The sequence below is a fragment of the Neopelma chrysocephalum genome, unplaced genomic scaffold, assembly GCF_003984885.1.
Source record: "Neopelma chrysocephalum unplaced genomic scaffold, ASM398488v2 Primary Assembly neopelma1_87, whole genome shotgun sequence".
Taxonomy (NCBI): domain Eukaryota; kingdom Metazoa; phylum Chordata; class Aves; order Passeriformes; family Pipridae; genus Neopelma; species Neopelma chrysocephalum.
The window spans coordinates 3465844-3488970 of NW_020897749.1; the positions used below are offsets into that span (position 1 = coordinate 3465844).

Consider the following 23127-nt stretch of genomic DNA (forward strand, 5'->3'; position numbering starts at 1 on the left):
AGATGTATTGTAAGACAAGAAAATAAAATCAAGATGGTTCCTAACTGTAACAGAAATAACTTTTAAAAACGTGGTAAGCTCTATTTCAGGGTACTTTTATTTACAACTCAGGTATTTTAATTGTTGTTTTGCAAGTTTGAAAGGTGGTGAGCCATGACTCATGCAGCTGGGTTGTATTTTGTCTCTGTTCTTTTACTTTCCTAAACTTTTTAGGATCACAGTGAATTTACTTAAGATAGCTCATTAATATAGTGTTAATTTCTTTTATGAATTGTCAGGACGCAGTCTGGGATCAGTTGACTTGTATTTCATTGCTTCTTAGTGAAGAGCAGAGGCTTAATGAGAAAGGCAAGGACAAATCACAGAGACAGGAGGCACAGTCTCCTATGAAATCACAGAAATTGTAAGAGCTAGTAGTACTTTCTTTTTGTCCATAAGCTGTAGAACACAACTGTTGCCTTTCTTCTTAACCTCAGTTTCTACAGGAAAGTTCAATTGTTAATCTCATTTAATCAGCCAGTTACAGTTCCATGTGGTCATCTTAAAAGTGGAATGTTGTTCTTAGTTTCATCCAAACTTCTGAAGCTATTTATGCTTGCTGCTTTTTACCATATGCATTCCTTCAATTTCTTTGCAAGATAGTTCTTACTTTGTACTAAAAATCACAATTTCATCATGTGGTGTAACAAGTTCTGTATAGCAGTTGTGAGTCTTGTGAGGGGAAAAAAAAAAGGCTGAAAGTCTGATGTAAAATCACCATTTCAGTTTTCTGATCATAAACCACTTGAAAAGTATAGAAATTTTAGCACAGTATTTTCTTCTACTTTTTTTGTTAGTTTGTTTTATAAAGTCAAAGTGGACTGTTAAATGTATATTGCCCTTCTTCCATGATAGTATATTTCACAACATTTTTTTTCTGATTAAAAAACTAGAGAACATAAGGCAGTGGTGATGTTGGATTCAAGCACATCTGTAGGGGTATATGTTCTCTTTCTTGGTATCAGAGGAAAACAAAAAAATGCCATGTTTGTTTTCTTAAAAAGAATTGAAGCAAGTTCAGTACAGAACAAATTAATTCAGTATATGCAACACTAGTAAAACTATTATTTCCAATAAAATACCGAATTTTTTCTCAGGAGTGAAGAGGAGTTAATGAAATAAATATTTATGAAGTGTGCAATCAGGCACCAAAACGTGCAAGGTGTGAGGTGTATGCATCCATTCAAATTAGTGATACTACAATAGTTAAGGAAGCAGGTGTTTAAAAAATACTCCAGCTAAACTGCACCTGTCTTTGCCCCAGATTGACTTGGTAAGATTAGAAAAATGATCAGTAATTCAATGTGGCATGTTAAATCCAGTGTGTCAATGAAGGTTGATTGAGCAATTAATATTGGGTATCTTTGCGTACTGCAAATGTTTCAGTAACTACATAATAGTTTGCTATATGTAAAGGTGAAAAGATTGTAATAAATGTTGGCAGAGGAAGCATATAAATTCAGAATGCTGGTAGCCCTGTGTGCTTAAAATGTGTGTTCCATCCTGCTATCTAGTTAAGCAAATACAGTGACAAATGAATTCTTTAACTTCCAGTTTTGTGTGAATGTTGGGGGTAAGAAAGAAAAGCCTCCTGTAGGGTGGGGGAAGGAGTGGAAATCTTATTTCACAACACCTGGAGAAGACATTCCAGGTGCCTCTGTGCTTCCCTGGGTCCTCCCATAAGCATCTTATACCTTCTTTTTCTGAGAATAAAGACAGCAAAGCAACGCGCTGCTTTCTCAGTGCTTTGCTCACCTTGTGGGAAAACAAACTGCATCTACAGAATGTTGGGTCAGGAGTGGAAGCTTGTGTTCTCAAATGTATCCTGGAACTTCTCTTTGAAAATCTGGAATAATGTTTAATTACAGGTGTGTTGGGGCAACATTTGTGTTTCATACACACGTGCAAGAGCCCTGTTGAGGGAAGTTGTGCCCCGTTGAACACCGAACACTGATTGTGGCTTTCTCCCCTCTCTCACTCTCCACACTGGGTGGTTCTCTGTCCTTCTTACATGTATTTGTAGGAAACCACTGCAAAAATCCTGAAAGTTGTGGTTCTTATTTTTCGTGTTTGAGTGTTTAATTTTCACCAAAGGCTTTTATTTTTCTTTCCAGTTGCTTGTATCCTGGTATTGGCAATCAGTGATGTATGCAAACTTAAATGTGAATAGGAAAGTTTTGTCGTTTCAGTAAATTGGTTTGCTTGTAACAAAAACCTTGGGGAGCGTTCTTTCCTCCAGTCTGTGCTTTGGTTTTCTGTGCAGCTTTACAAGTGATCTCTGGGGCTTCATGTGTGCATCTGGCATGGAAGACTTAACCTAGAAAAGGAAAAACTCTATATGCTTGGCTGAAAATGAGAATAACAATGATAAACATCCTGCTATAGTGAATGAACACTCTGGAAGGCCAGTTTGTTTCGTAGTAAACAATAGTAATAGTAAAAAATTAGCAATTGTTTTGAAACTTATGCCATATCTAGATTCTCTTTTTTCAGAGCAAGTAGAGCTCAACAATCCCAACGTAGGTGTCAATTGTTCAACCCAACTCTTGTTTTAAGCAGAGATTTTAATACTGAGGCTGCCCAATACTGGTCAGGAGATGTCATGGGACTTTAGGAAGTTACAAAAATTCCAAGTTCTTCTGCGCAATGTTTTAGTAGGAGCACATGTGCTGCTTCTTTAAGGGTTTATCTCTTCACATCGAATTTTCCATGGAGACATTGGCACAGACAATGCACATTTGATTGTCTGAACTTAAGTGACACTTAGGACCTCAGCAGTTACAATGTGTCTATATCAAATAGTGAAAGTAATCCTTTAATTGTAAATAATATTAAAAAAACCTCTATTCGTACTGAAGTATTTTTCTTTGTAGTTGTTGTGATATTGGAATACAATATGCATCTAATTAACTTAAAACCAAAAAAGTATGTGGAAAAATATTTGGGGCATAGATTTCTACCCTCCCTAATATCAGGATTTGAAAACAAATCCAGAATGAAAACCCTGTATCTGACTAAAATTCCTAATTGTCAGTTTTAGCCCTCTACAAAATAACAAAGAGGCTTGAGATTTGAGTCTTATCTCCTCGATTGCTAAACGAGGACTAATAGAAGTTGTTATAATACTTCTAGAATATTACAGGAATCTTCTGACTCAGCTTGAAAATAAAGCAACCACTGTTGTTACCCACTGGACAGTGTTTAACTTCAGAGTAAAGGCTCACACATATTTTTCCTGAAAATAATATTGAACGTACCACTACAAAACTGTTTTCTCTGTATATCCTTCCATTTTCCTTTGGCTTCGTTTTCCATCTTACCCCTGAAGAAAAGCTGTAGACAACTGTAAATTGTTCCTTTCCTCTAAATTTTCTTTTTCTATTTTCTTCCTCATTTCAACCCTGCAGGACATGTGAAGAAGCTGTGCCAGTTCTGTGAACTTGTTTCCAAGTTCTCTCCATATCTTGCAAGATACATCTGCTTGTCTAGATTTAGACAAGCAAGGGTAGTTGTTTTTTTGCCTTGAATATACATAAGATCCAACCCAAGGGGCCTTAAATAGCATTTTGGTCCTTCATAGCACAAATACTTACTGTTTTATGCCTCTGTAGGGTCTTCCTTTTCAGCTTACTAACAAGAATTTTCTTTCTTCTGTTTTCATTTGAAATTGGCTTAAACTCATATCTATTGATTTAAATGGGGATTAGTTCCTACAAGAACCTCTAGCACTATTTTTTCATTACTCTTCTATAGTAAAACAACTCATAATTAGGACTCCAGAGAGCAAGTCTTCCTCTCTACAAAACAATTTTTGAGATTTTATATATATCTATATCTATATATATATAGATAGATATATCTCCATATATAGCTAGACAGTGATTTGCAGTAACTAGAACATTTTTTGCAATCATGAGCATTGACTGATGGTGTTACTGTTTGGGTTGACATTTACCTGTTTCACTAATATCAGATTTGTTAAGCTTCCTCTTTCCCACTTGTTAGTTTATTTACACAGTAGTTTTATCCACCTTTTCTAGTCATCAGGGTTTTTAGAATGCACCAAAACAATTTCTTCTCTAATGCTTTGGTGTGATGAGAACTTGTTCTTTCTTTACCCTTAAAAATAAAATCCTATGCATCATATATTCCTCTGAGTATTTTAGAGAGAGAAACTTGGATATTTTTTTATTTATTTACTTTTAAACTAAGGGATTTCATAACAGAAGGCTTTTGAAAAAGTATTGACAAATGAGAACAGAAACGGTGCAAAAATTGTATCAGTAGCACAAATATCAGGGAAAGAAACATACCATTTACTTTAAGACTATTGATTAAAACCTGAAATAAAAATTATACAGCATAACTTACAATATAAATGGGAATGTTCCTTTAGACAGAATCTGAACTACTACTTTTATTGCTACTTTTTCTAGATAAAAAAGAATGTTATCAAGAACAAGGACAATTAGCTTAAACCTGAGAGAGTTTGGTTCTCCTAGGCATTTTGCAAGCAAATCACTTGCATTTTTACACTTTTTTCTGTACACTTTCTAATGCTTATTACTCCTGTGCACTGGTGACTTTTTAGACCATGACCTAAAATGTGGCCTTGCAAGAGCAAATGCTCTTTAGACTTGCTCACTTCAGTCGACTCCTCCTGATAAACAGCCTTGAAGTGCTCAGTTGGTGCAAACTGCAGCTTTAGGAGAAGCAGTTTGAAGTCATCCTTCTTAATATGCTTACCTGGTGTAGCTGACAAATGTGCTACCAGTTCTGGTGGGTGCTTTAATTTCATGGCAGTCTGACAGAAAACAATTATGTTCATTTTAAGGTAGGAAACAAGAAGGGTGTGATCTGAAATCTTTCCTACCGTTTGTCAAAGACTTAGTGGTAGATCACCTACAATTTGGTTGTGTGTTACACCATGTGCCCCTACTCACAGCTTGGGTCGGGCAGTGGCAGTAGGAAGAATCCAGATATATATATTAGTCTTCATTAATCACTTCAAGAGTTTCTTCTGCAAGGTCTACAAGTGCAAGCTGTTAATATTTGTTGTTCATTAAGAGTTGATTGAAACAAACTCCATTTCTACACTTGCTCAAAACACATTAGACCAACTGGGAAAAAAGCACTTAAAGACTGTCTCATAGTTTGAAACTAAGCCACACACATGCAAGCCTATCTTATCCCACCTTCTCTTCACAAATTGTTATGTCCAAATACTAGGACATACTAATGTTGTGGGAGTGGATTGTACATCCTCCTTGAAAGAATAGGGAATAAAGCTCCATAGGTCTACAAGTTATTTAAATACATCAGTAAAAAGGTCAGTAGCAGCAATCTATGTATGTGATGGTGTCAGTGTCCACACTGTGGCTTCTTAAGTCAGGAACCTGGAAACAGAAACCTTCATGGGCAGCAGCGTCCTCAGAACTGCTTAAGAATCAACAGTTCAATCACTGCCTTCCTGGAGTGAAATCCAGGTGGGTTTTTCCAGGATGGGAGGGAGAATAGTCTAAATCAAGGTCTTTCAGAGTAATCTTGATGTTCCCTTAATTTGTTCCCACATCTGCTGGGTGTCAGATATGCCAGAATTATCAGTGGAGTAGATTTATGGTGTATCAAGCCATTCTGACATTGTGCTTCAGTTACAAGATGTTGAGTTTGGTTTTATGGATGGGACTCATATTTTTTGTTTGTATTTTATTTATTATTATGCTTTATTTATTATTATGCCATCATTTAACCATAGTGATATTGTTATTGGAACTTCTACTAATGTCTCTAGCTTTGTTCCTAAGACTCCATCTGTTGACTTGCATTTGTACAGTTCAGAGTTGAGGCTTGGAACAGCTTTTCTGTCACCATGTATGAGTGCATAAAGCCTGGTCTACTGATGGAATAGTAGGTGTGATGGAGTTATTAGAGTTTCATGTCTGCTTCTTTGACAGCCTTTGTTTTTGCTTTATTGTTGTTTGGAAGAAAAATCACAGAAATAGGCCTCTATGTTAAAGCTTTACAGTATATCTTATGATTATTACACTTTCAGCACAGGTTTTTTGAGGAATTTCTCTTTTCAGTTTTTCAAAATGATAATTTATTACAGAAATTATGACAAAGTTAATATCATTATGAAATACTTTTTTCACATCTTCTGGATTTCTAACTCTACAGAGCATGGCTGTTATTTTCTCCTTTCATAATTACTTTTTTTTCCCTCCAAAGCTATAATATTCAAAATTTCTTTTCAGTAAACTATAACTGAATTATTTACAGATGACATTTATTTAGTTAGCTGTCTTTTATGAAGAAATAGATATAAAGACTACAATATTCTTATTAAATTATATCTTGCTTTCAACTTCTTCCCCTGGAATCCAAATAAATTTTAAAGCAACAAGTTTACTTCTCTTTCAGTTTTATTGCTATTTTAATTCAGAATGTAAGCACTGAAAAAGCTCTGCCATAAAATTATATCTCAAATTTCGTGGGAGGGCATATAAAGGTACATATTTATACGTGAGTCTTCAGATGTTGTCCAAAGTTAAGAATTTTATAGAGGAGAGTATATTCTTGCCTGTTAGTATGGAATTTTGATAACTTGTGTAAATTTGATAATATATTGAAAATTTATTTTTTATATCTATGAGAGAGGTTTCTTTGCTCAATGATTCATTCAGTGTGTAAGCAATCAGGCATAACCATCTTCCATGTTCGATGCTGTGGTTAAATTGGATTTAAACAAAATGCTTTGACTATTTTCTGTTTACATAATCTTGTGCTTTAAAATGTTACATACTTATAATTATTTTTAAAATCTTCTAAAGCTTGGTTCACCTTATGAACAATTTGTTATAATTGTTAGGGCTTCAAAAGAAACTCAATCTTTAAAGGTGTGTAAAAATGCCATTGTGAGATGACTTTGCTTATAATGCTTTTTCAGAGAGGAAAAATGATCTAGCTGGTTGTCTCTTCTGAGCAGAGAGCATTTCTGGGGATATGTATGTGTTTTTCTTACTCACATGAAGATTTTGGTCCATCACTGTTTTCAGAATGACAGCTTGAGCAGACTTGCTATATCTGGCCTATAAACTCCTGCTTCTGGCACTCTGGGTCCTTGTTGGAAAACACAATGCAAAACTTAAATAAAAACATATTTTCAGATTTTCAAGTGAGTACAAAGTTGATCTACAGATAAAACCAAAGTTCATCATTCAGGTCTCCATTATAATTTGCCTTTTTGAGAGAGAGAGAGTAGACTTGTTTGGAGGGTTTTCCCTCTGTTGTACCTCCTTCAATATGTTCATGTAATAACGTGGTTTTCACACAAAACTTGGCTTCTGCCACGTCACAGAGCAGAGGAGTAATGTTTATTTCCAAGTTTCAGTGTCACTAATGAAATGCTTGGTGCAGGAGGTCACTCCTTTCCTAGCTGCCAGGTGTCTACAGAAGTGATATACCTGATAAAAAACCAAATCTGTGCAAGAACTTTGTGTGTAAGGGCAGGAAAAAAAGCCGGACATGCCCTGTTCAAACAGTTCAAATATGATGTTGATGTTAAAGCTTTTGCTTTTTCTCCCTACTGGTCACTGTACTTCATGCAATTTTGATGTTGATAATTTATCAGTGCTCATTTTAAGTTGCTTAATTTTTGAAACCCCCCATGACAAAAAGAAGCTACAGCAGCAGCCTCTTACCACACCCAAATGTGTTTCACTTCTGCTTTCTGCAGCCTGTCTGTACTCAGTAGCCTGGAAAGGGCTCACCAATTGCCTGACTGAGAGAAAAATGGAGCTATTTGTCCAAAGCCATCTACCAAAGAGCAAAAAATTTCTTCCTGATTATACTGTGTAGGCTGGCTTTTAAAGAGAGAGAGACAGAGGTGACACAATCCATGTTTTTCCTTTACATCCAAATCAAGTAATTTAGCAACATCAAACTATAGTGAGCTGGTGTAAGAGGCTGCAGAGGAATCTGTTAATCAGCAGCCCTTCCTTTAGCTACATATTGTTCTTTCCCAGACTGGTTTTGAGCAGTGCAGAGCCAAATAGAATTAAACCCCACATGTTACTCAGTAAGGAATTGTTGTTTTGAGACATGACTGAGCAGGTGACATTTTGTATTTGTAAAGTCTGAATAATAGATCCTTAGGCATATATTTCAATTTGGATTTTAATGTGTGCAGTTGTGGTAATTTGAAATGAGTTTATCTCAGTAGTGTCATTAATTCCTCAGTCAATGTAGTTTAAGCTGAGATAACACTTTGTGATGGCATTGGAATAATAAAAAAGATATCTTTATGAGTTCAAGAGCTTCTTATTTTCACAAGGTCTTATTAGCTTAAAATCTTCTCATTGTCCTAATTTTTTGAGGCCATCAATCTGACACACACAGAGGAATTTACTAGAATAAGAATTTTAACAACATTGTAGTTTAATTTGTATTGATCTTCAAGGGGTAAGGCATTTTCTAAGCAAATTTTCATGAGAAGTGGTAAAGTCTGCAGAGCAAAGCGTATTAGAACATCTTTTATAAATGCTGACCTGTCTTTCTCAGATCTCTTTTGAGATCTTCAGTTTGAAATTTCATAGAAACATAGAATTGTTAGGGTTGGAAGTGACCTTAAAGATCATCCAGTTCCAACCCCCTGGCCATGGGCAGGGACACCTCCCACTAGATCAGGTTGCTCAGAGCCCCATCCAGCCTGGCCTTGAACACTTCCAGGGATGGGACATCCACAGCTTCTCTGGGCAACCTGTGTCTCACCACCCTCACAGTAAAGCATTTCTTCCTAAAATCTAATCTAAACCTGCCCTCTTTCTTAAAATTATGTGGGCTTCAGGTGTCACTGGAATGTATCACTGCAAGCACTGACCACGTGCTGTGATTAGGAGTTACATTTCTGTTGTAATTCATTACAACCTTATTGAAGTTTTCAAAAAAAAAAAAAAGCCTGAAAGCACCCTAACCCACTTGGTGTGATTCCATATGGCAAGATATTTAATGGAAAAAGGTTTTTGTATAGTATAGTCATAGAGAGGCAGCTCTGTGTTGGTGTTGGAGGGAGGAAATGTGTGCAGGGTAGGAAGCCAACCAGGATGATGTAGGGGTGAGGGAAGGACATAATCAAGTTGGAATTGGAGTGGAGCTGCAGGCTCCATTAACCCGGGAGAGTCTCTTTATCTTTCTGGCTAAAAAGACGTGTTCCTTTACATAAGTCAGGGTAAATTATTTCTGTGAGCTCATGGAAATAGATAAAAATACAGTGAAAATGAAGTATTTTAGTTTTACTTCAGAGTAAGTGTTATGAGGTTAATCTTGAGTATGAATATAGAGCTGATTTTCTTCAGCTTTCGAGAAGGGAGAGGCAGAATTTATAGTGGAGTAAATTAGAAAGGGAGTTTAAGAAGACAATAAAATTAATTTTGGCTGAAAAGAAAATGAATTTTGTTAGGGTCTTTTTGGTTGTGGGGGTTTTTTTGTTTTGTTTTGTTGGGTTTTTTTGTTTGATTTTTATCTTTTTTCCAAGTAGTACAGGTGCCTTCTGAGTTGGAAGGTCTTGTTGAATATAAAACACTACTTCTGTCTTAATGTATTACAGAAAAGTGCAGGGCAGGAGGAGTAACAAGACAAGTGACTAACATCTCAAGGAGAACAGGGTTTGTGCAGTGTGTTTATGGCCAGAAGCCTAGAACTTTTACTCAGTTGGGATAATTATTCAGATCTTTTTGTGAAATTCAGAGCAGGTCCTGCAAGCAAGGTATTTCCATTGAATATCTTCTCAAGTGGTATTTTTAGAGAGATTATTTAAAAGCAATCTGGTAATCCACTCACTCCTGATTTAAGAGTCAGTCCATAAACTGTGAAACAGCTCCCTTAAGCCTCTCATATTTTATTTTTTTTTAATCTGGCTAGCTGTTAATACAAAGTACTGCAGGAAAGCCTGGATCATCTGGATAGCTGTATTATAGGTCAGCTCTTTGTGCAGCCTAAGCTCACAACCTTTATCTTCATAATGGAGAAATGTATGGTCTTATTTCAAAATATTAATGGAAAAAAAGATATCTGAAGGAAACCATTAACCTCTGTTAACACAGTGTTGGATTGGCAACATGTTTTCCACTGTTTATCTTAGGCTCTTTTAATTTGTGAAAAGCACAGATTTTCAAATTATGATGTGTACTTCTTACTAATTGATATGTATAAGCACCTTTTTTGGTTTTCTTTCTCTAGACTTCTGGATATGTGTCTTTTGTGCATGCATTTTCTCTAAGACTGGGGTAATATGCATGTATGACTTTTAAAAAACAAACCATCAACTTTGTACAGGCTGAGGTTTTGTTCTTGCGTCCGTTTATGTTCATGATTTGTCATTTATTGTAGTTCCTAATGGCTGCCACCATTTTAGCAAGAGAGGAATTGTAGATAGTATTGCTTGAAGGGAGAAGTGCAGAAATCTGAACATAGATGGACTTTCATAAATCAAATTTTTTCTTTCATCTAATGTAACCTAGTCAAAGTGCTAGTTATTTATAGATACCGAAATACTGTGTAAATGGATATTCTATTTTCCATATGTCTTCACTTGTGTTATTGTGCTTTTTTCCTCCTTGTGTACTATTTAGCTGTACTTAGGCAGCTTCTATGTATTATCTTTTTGAATATGCAAATAGTTCATTCTTAAAATCTATTTTTCAATGTATTTTTAAAGTAATGGCGGTGCTATTTGGGATAATTCCTATTCCTGCCTGCAGGTGTTTTTCAATCAGAGAAACGTGAAGTTAAGCCAGATCAGTCTCCAGGTTAGGTTTTATATCTGGCATTGTCACAAGGATTGCTACTCCCCTTCCCACCCCCAAGTTTTATCCTGAGTTTTAGATGCTATGCTGTAAACTGTGCGATGCCTTTTTATGTCAAATTTAACATGAAGGGTGGAGAGCACACATTTTATGAGGAGCGGCTGAGGGAGCTGGGAGTGTTTAGCCTGGAGAAAAGGAGGCTCAAGGGGGAACCTTATTGCTCTCTACAACAACCTGAATGGAGGTTGTAGCCAGGTGAGGTTTGACCTCTTTTTCCCAAGTAACAAGCACTAGGATAAGAGGAATTGGCCTCAAGTTGTGCCAGGGGAGGTTTAATTGGATATTAAGAAAAATTTCTTCACTGAAAGGGTGATCATGCATTGGAACAGGCTGCTCAGGGGATTGGGGGAATCACCATCCCTGGAGGTGTTTAAAAGACGTGTAGATGTGGCTTTTGGGGACATGGTTTGGTGATGGACTTTGCAGACAACCTTAATGATGCTATGACTATTCAAACTCCATAAATTGATAAATATGCCAGAATATTGACATAATAATTTCAATACATATAAAGAAAATGTGTCTTATTTATGCAGACTTCTCCAGTGTGTTAAATGTATTGTTCTGTTTGGAGGGGGAGGGGAAAAAAAGAAAAATCAATATTGCACTAAGCTTGTTACAGTGCTGACTGTGACTAGTCTTAGAAATATAGTAGCTATATATTAATATACTGCTTTCCTATGTATGGGATGGAATGAGGAGTCTCGACTGAAAATGAATCTTCATTTAAAACAGTCTTTGTTTTCTGGAGTTCAACCTAGACATAGTTGAAGTTTTCAGAAAATTTATGAAATCCCTTTTTGTATTTACTAGTTGTTTTTATATTTGTAGGCCAGAAAGACTGTATTTTTATGTTTTTATTGCCTACATGGAAGGCTGTTGCTTGGTTTGTACACTGCACATAAGAATACAGAACTAAGTCCATTGCTTGTCTCTGAGAACTTAAATCCAGGAAGAGGCCTGTATAAATAAATAAAATTTATCTTAGTGAAAGAACTGTCTACATGTTATATTCTCTGAGTAAGTTTTTGATTTGTGTTGTTTTCTGTGATATGAAAATGTTGAGAACACTTGAGAGACCAAGCACTCTAGAACAAGGGATGGAAAACAGTATGATGAGTGACTGAAGGTTTGTGTTCCACTCCTCAGTGCCTAAATGTAAATGTGGAAATGTTTGTGCTAGGAATGGGTATTGAGGAAAGCCTGTAGAAAGCAGCAGCAACTGTATTTGGGTTAGAAGTTGTAGCATATCTTTCTGTAAGGAGACTTTTTTTCATCTGCTAGTTTATAAAGGGATGATGCGAGATACCAAGAGACGGGGCTTGGGGACGTGAGAAGTTTTTACTAGTCACACATTACAGCCCTGTCTCTCTGTTCCTCCTTCCTGCTGTTACCATGAGGTATCAGGTTTTCAAAGGATATGTTGTTTTCTGACAAGAAAACGTTCCCATTAAGATGTAAATAAGAAAACAAGTAGTGAAATAAGCTACCACCATAGTGTGGCTGTGTAAAGGAATGAAATGAAACAAAACAGAATGAGTAATGACATTGGCAAATCATTTTTTGCAGATAAAGGTATAATTTTACTTATTTCAGAGGATTCTTTTCCCTTTTTTTTTATGGATGATCCATGTAAAGCATTTATCAGTTGAGCAAGTTTATTTTTTTTAAAGAAAAAACCCACAAAGGAATAAAAAATCATTGCTGAGAAATATTGCATATGCCAGATTCAAAATGTCTTTGTGCAAGTAATCTCTGATGGTTTTTTTGTCTCTGTTTTGTGTTTTGCTTTTGTCACTTTGAGTTTCCATACGGCATCGCTGGAGGGGGAGAGGAGAAATCATCTTAGTGTTTGTACATATTTGGCTTTCCTCAAACAGTTGTAACACAATGATTTTCAGACATTGAAGCAGGTTTGGGGTTTTTTTTCCTGAGATCAAAGTTTACTTTTTCCCTTGACAGAGAAGTTTTGTCTCAGAGGCACAAAAAGCCAAATAGAGCTGCAGTACATTTTCAGCTTAGGCCCTAAGAAAGCTGTGTCACTTCTTTGTACACAGTGAAAAGACAGCATGAAGCGTAGCACTTTGAATACATGCATATCTCAGTGAAATGAAATGCTATTTTTGGAAATAAGATTTTTAAAAAATTAATGAATGCATGCATACAGAATAAATTCCAGCAGTTATGTGAAACTTTGGGGTAGGGAAAGGAGAAATACGTATGAAAATATGTTCTTAGTAAAAAGTTGCTCAAGGGAAAAAGTTGGAGATGGCTACTTAAATGACATTGCTCATATTATTTTATGCACTAATCCAGAAGTATTTGTTTCAAAACCTGAAAAACAAATTAAAATTTTATCATGTTTTAAGCAGCCATAATGTAATCTAGAAATAATTTCCACTCTGATTCTCATTTATTAGTGTAAAGTTATTTTGTGTCTATCAACTTGGTGTCACAAGAGAAATCTAAAATTATTAGTTACTTATGTCTTGAAAGAGTCAGAGCTTTGTTATGCCTTCAGCTGATTCAGTTCTTAGGGCTAACCTAAATATGTTTTGAGTATAAGATGAATATTTGCCTCTGTGTATATAGCAAATTGTTGAATTTCAAAGCCAGAAGGGATAGCTCTAATCCACAAATAAAGAGGCACGAGGTAATGGAATGAAGAGAGGGGATAGCTCATGGTGAACCTCTGTTTCTTGAAGTTGAATCTCAAAGGTTCAGAGTTCTAGACTGTTCATTTTCAACTATTTACTTGTTTCCTAAAATCCTTTGAACAGAGTGATTTGAAAAAACCTGAGTGTAAAGACAGATAAGCAATCTGGGAACAACTCTAGGCAAAATTTAGCATTCTGATCTATGAAGACACTTGTTCAGTCATCCCTTCCCCAGCTGTCACAAGAACACACCATCCAAAATGCAGCTTTTCTTGACACCCACACCATGGGGCCGGGAAGAAAGAGCACTTGATCTTTTCCCAGTGAAGCCCTGCAGGAGGAGTTGGTTAGATTCCTTTTTATTACAAAATCCTGTTTGACTTGTTCTCAAATTCGAGAAGTAAACTGGAGTTGTAAAAAGCCGTATTTTTCTGGTTTATTGCGTATATGCCCATCACTTTAGGCAAGTCACTTTGGTCACCCTTAGTGTCTCAGTCACTAACCTAACTCTGTACTCTGAGACCATCTTCCTGGCGACATATGTGCAGCAAAACACGTAGTGTCTGCTTTCCTGTTGGCTTTGGGTGAGGAAAAACATGCTGAGCAATGTCTCCCTTCATAAAAGCTGGTGGCATGAGACAATGTGATAAATTCAACAAGTTACTTCTAGAAAGTTCTTAGACATTTTTTAACTCTTCTGAGGCTCTTACAAATTAAAAAAAAAAAAAAAAAAAGCCAAAAACCATCACCAGTGGTTTGAAGTCTAGCAAGTATCCTCTGCTGAGGTTTGTGAACCCATGATGCTTGGCTCATGTGCCTCATACCAGCATTCTTAATGCATGGGGTGATGTGTATCTGGAGTTACATAGGTAATGTACCACCATCAGGAAGTGTTGGAGTGTGCATTAGGGAGTCTGGGATTTCCTAGTCATTGGAACAATTTTCTATACTAAACCCTGCAAACTGGGAGACGAAATAGAAAACTGGCAGAAGCTCTGCCTGATGTCACTCTGAGTACCTCTTAAAAGCCCATGATCAAATGACCTGTTATTGGGGAGCAAATGGCCAAAATCTTTTCTCCAGTCTTTCTGGCTGTAGTGGGAATGATTACCTGAAGGAAGAGGAGTGGACTAATGCCACTTAAGCCAGAGCACATTGTGGCACATCACATCTGATGTCTCTTAAAGCAGTTTTTGTAAGGCATGTCCTGTTGGGAAGTACAAGGGAAGGAGAGTGTGAAGGATTAACTAAACATGCAGAAAGGGCTTTTTCTGCCACAATTGATTTTTGAAAGGCTGTGATAACATGCAATTATAGTTTGTTTCCCCCTTTTATGTTTTAAATTTCAACAAACAATTTGTTTTCACCCAGTTCTCTCAATATTGTGATTTACTTTTTCCTGTCTTCCCACATGTCAAAAAGCAAAAAAAAAGGCAAAAAGATGAAGGCCTCACTGGACAATTGTGCTCAGATCTTACAGGTTTCAGATTTTGGTGGTTATTTTATAACTCACCTGCTATTTGCAGCAAAGGTGCCATCAGTACCAATTCTTCAAGTCCTTTTTTTTATCTGAGGAACAATGCTTTGCTTCAGGCTATATCTATACCTGCTAATTTTTTTTCTTCTTTACTTTATCTTTCCCTGTGTTTTTTTTTTTTCTTTTACTCACTTCTCAGTTACGTTGACCCTGATTTAATGTCCAGGTGAGTCAAGACTATCTTCACAGTGTGAATCCAGCCCATTCATTCCTCAGTCTGCTTACCAGGGTCTCCATAGCCTTTGCTGTATTTGCAGTCTCCATGTGCCCACTCAGACTGGAAGCACCTTCCTCAGTTACCCAAACAGAGACCTGCTTCATAAAGTTGCTGAGTCTACATTATGCAAAACCATTTGGTTTTGGGTTTTTATTTCATAGCCTAAAAAACATGGCATCAGAAATGTTCAGTGTCTGGCGTAATTGTAGATTAGTATTAGAAGGAGATGCTCTTCAAGGCTGGTTCTAAGTTACAGCCTTTCTTTATCCCATTCTGGTGTTGTAAAGAGCCATAAAAATATTGCGACAATATGCAAGCATTATATTGTTACAATATTTTAACTTTTCCTTTGTGTGCTCTGAGATGTGACTAAAGATGGCTCAAAGATTAGGTTTAAGCTGCTGAAAAATCAAATTTTGTAACACTTCCTTTCATATAAGACATGTATGCGTAATGTCCACATGATGCAATTGCAAATCTAGGAGCAGTGAGCATTCCAAGACTAAGTATTTTTGTGGGACTAGCACATCTCAATGATTTTAAATGAATTCTGATTTTTAACATCATTCAGGTGCAGTCACCCTCTGATAGACACATAGTATCTTGCAGAAAATTCAGAATAACTCTTCAGAAACTATATGAGATTTGGCCCCTATTCTAGTAAGAGGGAGAGAGAGAACACCAGGACATGCCTTGAACAGGTCAGAATTACATCATCAGAGGTTTTTCTCATTAATACACAACTTTTGTAGATCTTATTTACAGATAAACAAGGCATTTCAATTCAAACTATATATTTTCTGCTTCAGGACTGAACAGTCAATTCCTTAGTCAGTTCAATGTACTGACTGATGGTCATCAGTACTTCAGTTGATTGTCAGGCAGATGAGACTCTTCTTAAAACCTGCCCCTTTTTTTAGCATGACAAAGTGCCAAAGACCCTGACTCCTGATCTGTAACTGTTCTCTCTGAAAAAACAAACTTGCAGGCTTCAATATCCATTTCCACATAGAAAAACCCAACCAAACAAAAACCCCACCAACAATACAAATAATCTTGCCTTAGACATCCTGGTTATGATTGACTCTAATGAGCAGAGATCTTGCAACAGATTATGCTGTCACTGTAAGATTATTATGCTAGCAGTCTTGAAATATGCTAAAACTAATAAACATCACTTAGAAAAATCGCTTTCAAGTGTCTGGTTAGAGGCTTACATAAACTACTCATCATCTTTCATTTCTTATGTAAGAGTATCTTAAAAAAGAAAATCCCCCAGAAAACAAAACAAAACAAAAAAACCGCCTGAAGCTAAAAATGAACAAGTTGAAGGAAACAAAAGACTCCAGAACAATGAATGCAAAAAGTACGTAAATTGATGGGGGACGTTTTTCTGATACACACATTAATTATGTTTATACCAGCATAAATATTGACCATCCACTGAAGAAACTGCTTTTGAAACACACTGCAAAGCAGCAGTTTTGTTCTTTGGAATAACAGTATATTTTAAAGCTAATTTTCTTTCCAGATTAAGAGGAAAAGTCTAATTTTTGTGAGAGGAAAAATCAGGAAATTATTTCCTCTTGGTAGAGTTTAAACTGGTTATGGTGCTTGCTTCATGTATTTATTTACTAGTAAGCAGAAGGAAAATGAATCATAATGTAAATGTACTGTTTAATTTTGCACAGGCCAAATGAGAATTTGAAACTTTCGAGGCTACCTCTTTCCTCCTCAGGTTGCTCAAAATATTCACACTTCCACCAGGAGGTTTTTGGCAAGCTTGTATTTTCCTAGCTTAAATAGTCAGTTTTGATTTCAGGTACTGTCATTCTTTGTTAACCACTCAAATCTATCTGAACTACTGTTAGATGGTTTCTTGAACAGCCACATGTTTTAACTTGAGTTATTAGATAAAGATTCCTTCTAAAACCCAGCAAAGCATACTGAAGCACTGTTGTTGGTTTAAATAACTCCAGTCACACAAATTAGCCACCAACTCAAGCATATGTATCTGGGTGATATTTTGGGCCCTTTTACCTCTTACAGTGTATTGATGTCAGAAAATGGTGTAGTATGAGCATTTGAAAGTGGTAGGATGAGGTATTTGGTTTTATTTGTTGCCCACAGTGTCCTTTGTCTACACATAAGAAGATTCACGGAAAGAATTTTATCTCCCGTAGCACATTTACTTTAATAATTGTATAGAAAAATGGATTAGTTAACTGATATATCATGTCTCAGGATTATTTTAAACTATTAATGAAGTGTATGACTCTCAAAATGTGGATTCTGTGTTTGCATTTTCCCCAACACGTTTGAATTTTACAGATGGCTAATATTTCATTCATCCCTCAGCAGTAGCCCTGATGCAAAAGGAATAGTTGGCCAATCTTTTCCAGTGTCAGTAGTTGGCATTTATTTTCATCTGTTGGGTAAAAACAAAGACAACCACACAAACTGCAAACAAAAAAAAAAAAAACCCTAACCAACAACAAACTAAACTGATCTAACCTTGAATCCTCAGTACATGATTATTTAGCATCAGTCTCTTACATGCCTTTGCTGCAAGGCAGGAGTACAATAAAAATTTAAATGTTTTCCTGCTAAGTAGTGGAACTGAAGTAATTGTAGAGAGAAAATGCACAGCTGAACAGTAGGAAGTCTGGATTTGCCAGTGCTGTGCTTTTTATCAGCTCACTGAGGCAAGTCTATTTCTTGAAACAAATTATTTGAGAACGTTCTGTAAGAGAAACCTGACTTTAAACCGCTTGCAACTCATTCTGTAAGGCTTTCTGTATTCTGAAACATTGCTAATAAGCAATTCTGGGTCACAGCACTTGCCTTTCTCCTTAATGAGCAGTTTGGGTTTACTGGCCAAGCACTCCATGCATTATGCTGGAGTGATGTTGTCAAACTCCATAATAATTGAACACTTTGAAAAAACGTCTGTATCTTACCCGTCTCTATTTTCTGAACAGTATGTAATTGGGAGATGTGATTATGGTCAAAAACTTCTTTGCCATATGTTGCCATGATGTTTAGTTGATGAATAAGGAACCTGGAAGGATTTTAATATACACATTTTCTTACAAAATATGATGTGTGGCTTATTTCAGAATCATTTTAGTGTTTTTTCACACTTCAGTGTGGTGAAATTCTCTGCTAACATTCAAGATGCATGGGAGTTCTATAAGTTGATATCAAAATTTGTATTCCTTTTCGCTCTTTAAACTTTTATTTTGAGATTAGAATATTGAATTTTATTTTCCATGCTGATTTCCACATATCTGTTGTTGTTGTTGTTTTGTGCAAGGACTCATAGAAGGCCTTTGAGCTTTACAAATTATCTCAGAGATAAGTCTTGGAGACTAAACTATGTCCAGATCTGACTATACAGGGTTTGTATTCACTCACAGCAGGTCAGTTCATTGTACATTCACCAGAACTGTGCTGGATGTAAAGTGTGGGCTATTTAAGCACTGAAAGTTCATGTGCCATTCAACTGGAACCTAACACAAATATATCAGGTTATGCTGTTGCTCTTTCTTTGGTCCTCTGCATAACTTTCCCATTTGTTTCATATCTCAGAGCAAAGTGTAGTGCTGGGACATGTCATACAATCCACGTGTCAGAGACCTGCTGATGACCATGCTCACAGATGGGCATCTCTGACTCCAGGTCAGAGTGAAGCAGTTCTTTGAATGAATAGATATCAATGGAATGCGATCAGAGAACAAGAAATAAGCTCCTCAAGTAAGGGCTGTTACAACCCTGCAACCTTGTGTTTGAAGTGCAAGCAATGTTTCAGCCTGGCTGCCCTCGTAAATCTAGAGAATGTCCATTTGAAAAGAACACTCATAACCTACCAACATGAACTATCTCCTATATATTTTCACAAAGAGACTGAAGAGTGAGCAAACAGGTAGCACAACTCAACTTGTGAGTGCACTGCTGAAAAATGTGTGGATAGCGTGGTCTCTGTTGTAGTGAAGTCTTCTGCAGGGAGAATGTTGCACACTGGAATTATTCCAGAAAAGGACTAGCTCATATGCAATGTGCCTGGCTCTATAGCTGTTCTTCTGCTTGATTTTACCATTTTTCTATTTGTTCCAAGTGATTCTTAGGCAAATATCCTTGCATATCTAAAGTGTGGCTCCAGTTAGTTGTCAGTTACACCTAAGATGTCAGCTGTTTTACAGAACTGTGTTTAGACACAAAAATAAACCATTTCATTACCTTTTTCCCTTTTATGTTTATATATATTTGTCTATGCACAAGTTCGCAATAATGAGATGTTACAGTAACAGTTTGCTTTGAAACAGTGCCAAATCCTGCAGACAGAATACTGGTTGTCCCTTCAAAATTCACAGACCACGTATATAACATTCAAAAAAAAAATAACTCCATTTCCTTAATTGCAGTCAAACACATCTGATATGGATGTGTTAGAAATGTGTTAGAAATACCATTGATTGGTTTTCTGCATCAGAGGAGTTTAACATTGGCAGCTGCAGCCTTGGGACTGAGCACATCAAGGGCAAGTCTCTGGACTCTAAGAACTGTGCCACCGTGCCCAGGTGCCACTTGCTTCAGGTGCTGTGGTGGCTGTTTGGAGTTTTCCATTTCTTTGAGGAAAAGCTGGTATGATTCTGTGCCTTTTCAAAGACTTACAGTAAACACATCATTCTGGTTTTGAAAACACCTTAGTAAATGCATGGGTTCACTGGAAACAACAGCAAATGAGAGATGGTTCAAACTGTGAAGGTCTTGAGAAGATGTTTTATAAAGCAAATGTTTTCAGGAAGTTTATAAATACATTCTCAGCATGGCAGGGTCAAGTCAGCCTCAGATGGAGGGCAGGAGGCAGCTGGCAGAAAGAAGCTTTAATATATTCTCAAAGCAGTGATATGTGAGTCTAGGAAGAATCTTGGGAACATACATAAGGACATTAGGTAAGAAGAGGTTTAGACCTGTAACCAGAAGTATACTCTGATGGCTGATTTGTACTGTTTCAAGAAAACAAGACCTTTTAGTTCTTTTGTTTGTTTGTTTTTTCCTACTTTGGCATAAGGATGACCTGCCTGGTGTGTAGACAGTGGAATAAGTTTTCAACCAGTGTTTTTTCTGCCTTTTTTTTCCTTGTTACATCAATTCTGTACATGAAGCGTGTGTTATGTAGATATAAATATTTGTAGTGCATATAATTATTTATATAAAAGAAAGAAGCCAGCTTCCCAGAATAGATGATGTGCCAGTTGCAGATGGACCCTGTGTGCATTTGAGTAGTGCCTGAAGACAAGAGAGCTGATGCTCTCTGTGCATTCTTCTCACCTTTGTGAGGGTTGGGGTGACAATACTGTGTTCAGTCAGGCTGGTAAGGATACAATAGATGTCTCTGCATATGCAAAAAGAAGTAACAGAAACTACTAAATATCTTTTGGGTGACTTCTCCCTTATGCAAACGTACTTTACTACTTCCCTACCTTTCCCTCACCCCAGATAAAACTATTTAATTTAACCATTGTCTATCTGATGCTTTGTCTTATGCTACTTCCCTCTTCTCCATCCCCATGTCTCTCTTTTCCTTCAAATTACTTTTCCACAACCTGCAAGGCTTCTCACAGTCCATGTTTGCTTACTAACATTTGCTTTAGGATGCCTTTTCTTTTTTCCCCTCTCCTTTTTAAGAAGTTTTTCCCAAACTTTCATTTAAAATTTTCTTATTTTGTGTTGTTAACAAACTCGTAGTTATTGAAGTAACTAGATTTGTTCGTATAGCAAGAACAGAATAATACTGACCTTTAATTTTTTTATTTACTTACCATGAAAAGCTTTAATTTTCCTGTGCATCAAATATTAAGTGGTCTTTTTCTTCAGTTTACATTTTTTTTCTCAGTCCTTTATGTGCTCTTTCAAAGTTGGACAATGAAATTCTGTACTTACTGATACCACTAAGTAAACTGCTATTTACTGAATATCCTTCTTTGTGTGACCTCTATCCTGCTCCAGTCTGGTCCTAGATTCACTTTTCAGGCCCTTTAACCTGTTAGTTGTGGTAGCAGTCAATACCCAGAAATGCACCACATTTAGCTTAACTTCTCTGACTGCATCTTCTGTTCAAGACAGTTCCTTGACATAGGTTTTGTATGTTTTTGTTGAATTTTGGTTTTGTTGGTTTTATTCTTTTTTAACCTTTGCAATGTGTTGTGCAATATTTCTGTTTTTTAATATTTTAGTGAGCTCTTGGAAGTGGTTACCTAAATAATGTATACTGTGCATGTACACAGAGCCTGGTGGAAATGCCACAGTATCAAAGCCAGTCTCTTGTTTTTACCAAGTTGCAGCTAATAGGAAACAGCAAAAAACACCACAAATAATTTAATTGCTACTTTTATTTTTTTTTAAATGCTCTATGAGGGTATGGAGTAAATTTTAAATCTGAAATATTTTATTCTACACTAGGAGAGGGGTGCTGAAATGTAAACTTTCAGGACTGAAAGTTTCTAAGAGTAAACAAATAAAATAACCATCCTCTCAGGGTCCCTTCTACTTTAGGTAACTTCTCATGGTACTCTTTTTTTCTTGTGTGAATTGCAGAAAGTCTTGAGCTCTGCTCAGTAAAATGTTAGTCATACTTAAGTGTCATACTTAATTAAGAATTAAGTGTCATACTTAATTCAAAATACAAACAATCCAAAATAGCAGGCATCTCTTGACACTGCCTGCTCCATCTTTTAAATATCCCTTCAACTCTGCTTAGCCTGAATCTTTGAGAGAGAGTTGCTAGTAAAGATGTTTAAATGAATGTCTAAAGATGTCTGAATGACCTGTGGGGCACAACCTCAAAGCAATCAGCAGCAGTGTAACTTCTTTGTGGTGTAAATGCATTTCTAGCCTAATAAACAGGTGTGATAGAAATTTTCATTATGGTAATAGGTAGTCAATTTATTTGTTGGAATTGTGATCTTGAAATCTTTTGCATACTAAGGTTGTCCAGTATGTGCAATATGCAGGAAATAACAAACTTGAATTAATTCCTAGATAAAATTAGTATGCATTGCACTTCAAGGATTTGTCTTCGTTTTGTTTCTCTAATCAAAATTTCCCAATTTTCAGCTTTGTTCTCTGCCCCCTCCCCCCCTTAGTTCCATTGTCTTGATTTGCATCATTTGTGGCAACTGGCTTCTTGTCAATCTGTAGTTTGAACATTTACATCAAACAGTAAATTAATTAGAGGGAAAGGAATCCCAATAGTACTTCTGTGCTTAGAGGCTTTCACAAGAATGGAAGTGGAATGTGGGGAAGGACGCAGAGCACTCTTCACAGGTACCACCATTAGTTGTCTCCAGAAGTAAGTCCTGGTCCCTTACCTGTGCCTTCCCTTCCCTAGTCCCTCCTGGAATTTTTTATAAACTTAAACTAGGAAAAAAATAACAAATGAAAAAAATGAGATATCAGATGTGGGGTTTTTTTAAAGGATACATAGCCTTAATGCATCTCAAGTGCAGAATCAACTTGGGAGTTTATTGATAGACCTGCTACATCCTACATGTTAGTTCCTTTTCCCTATCCTACAGTTAAAAACATAACCAAGATAGCCTACTTGATTTCATTCAGTTATAACTTATGGACTTCTATTTTTCTTTCTATAAAGAGAAATCAAAAGGCCCTCTTAAAATCAAGCAACTTATGCAAAAGTCTCATGAGTATATGGTGCAGAAGTTGCCCATAGAAACAGTGTCAAAGTGCGTGCGGTGTTTAGACCCTCAACACGCTTTTCTGACCACAGCAAGTATTTTAGTCTTCTGTCAA

At 36.5% G+C, this 23127-nt stretch overlaps 1 protein-coding gene across 2 annotated transcripts in view; it reads left to right on the forward strand.

The window, feature by feature from the left end:
- GBE1 (1,4-alpha-glucan branching enzyme 1) overlaps positions 1–23127 on the forward strand; it is a 146683-nt gene that overhangs the window by 102906 nt on the left and 20650 nt on the right. The gene's annotated exons all lie outside the window — the stretch shown is intronic.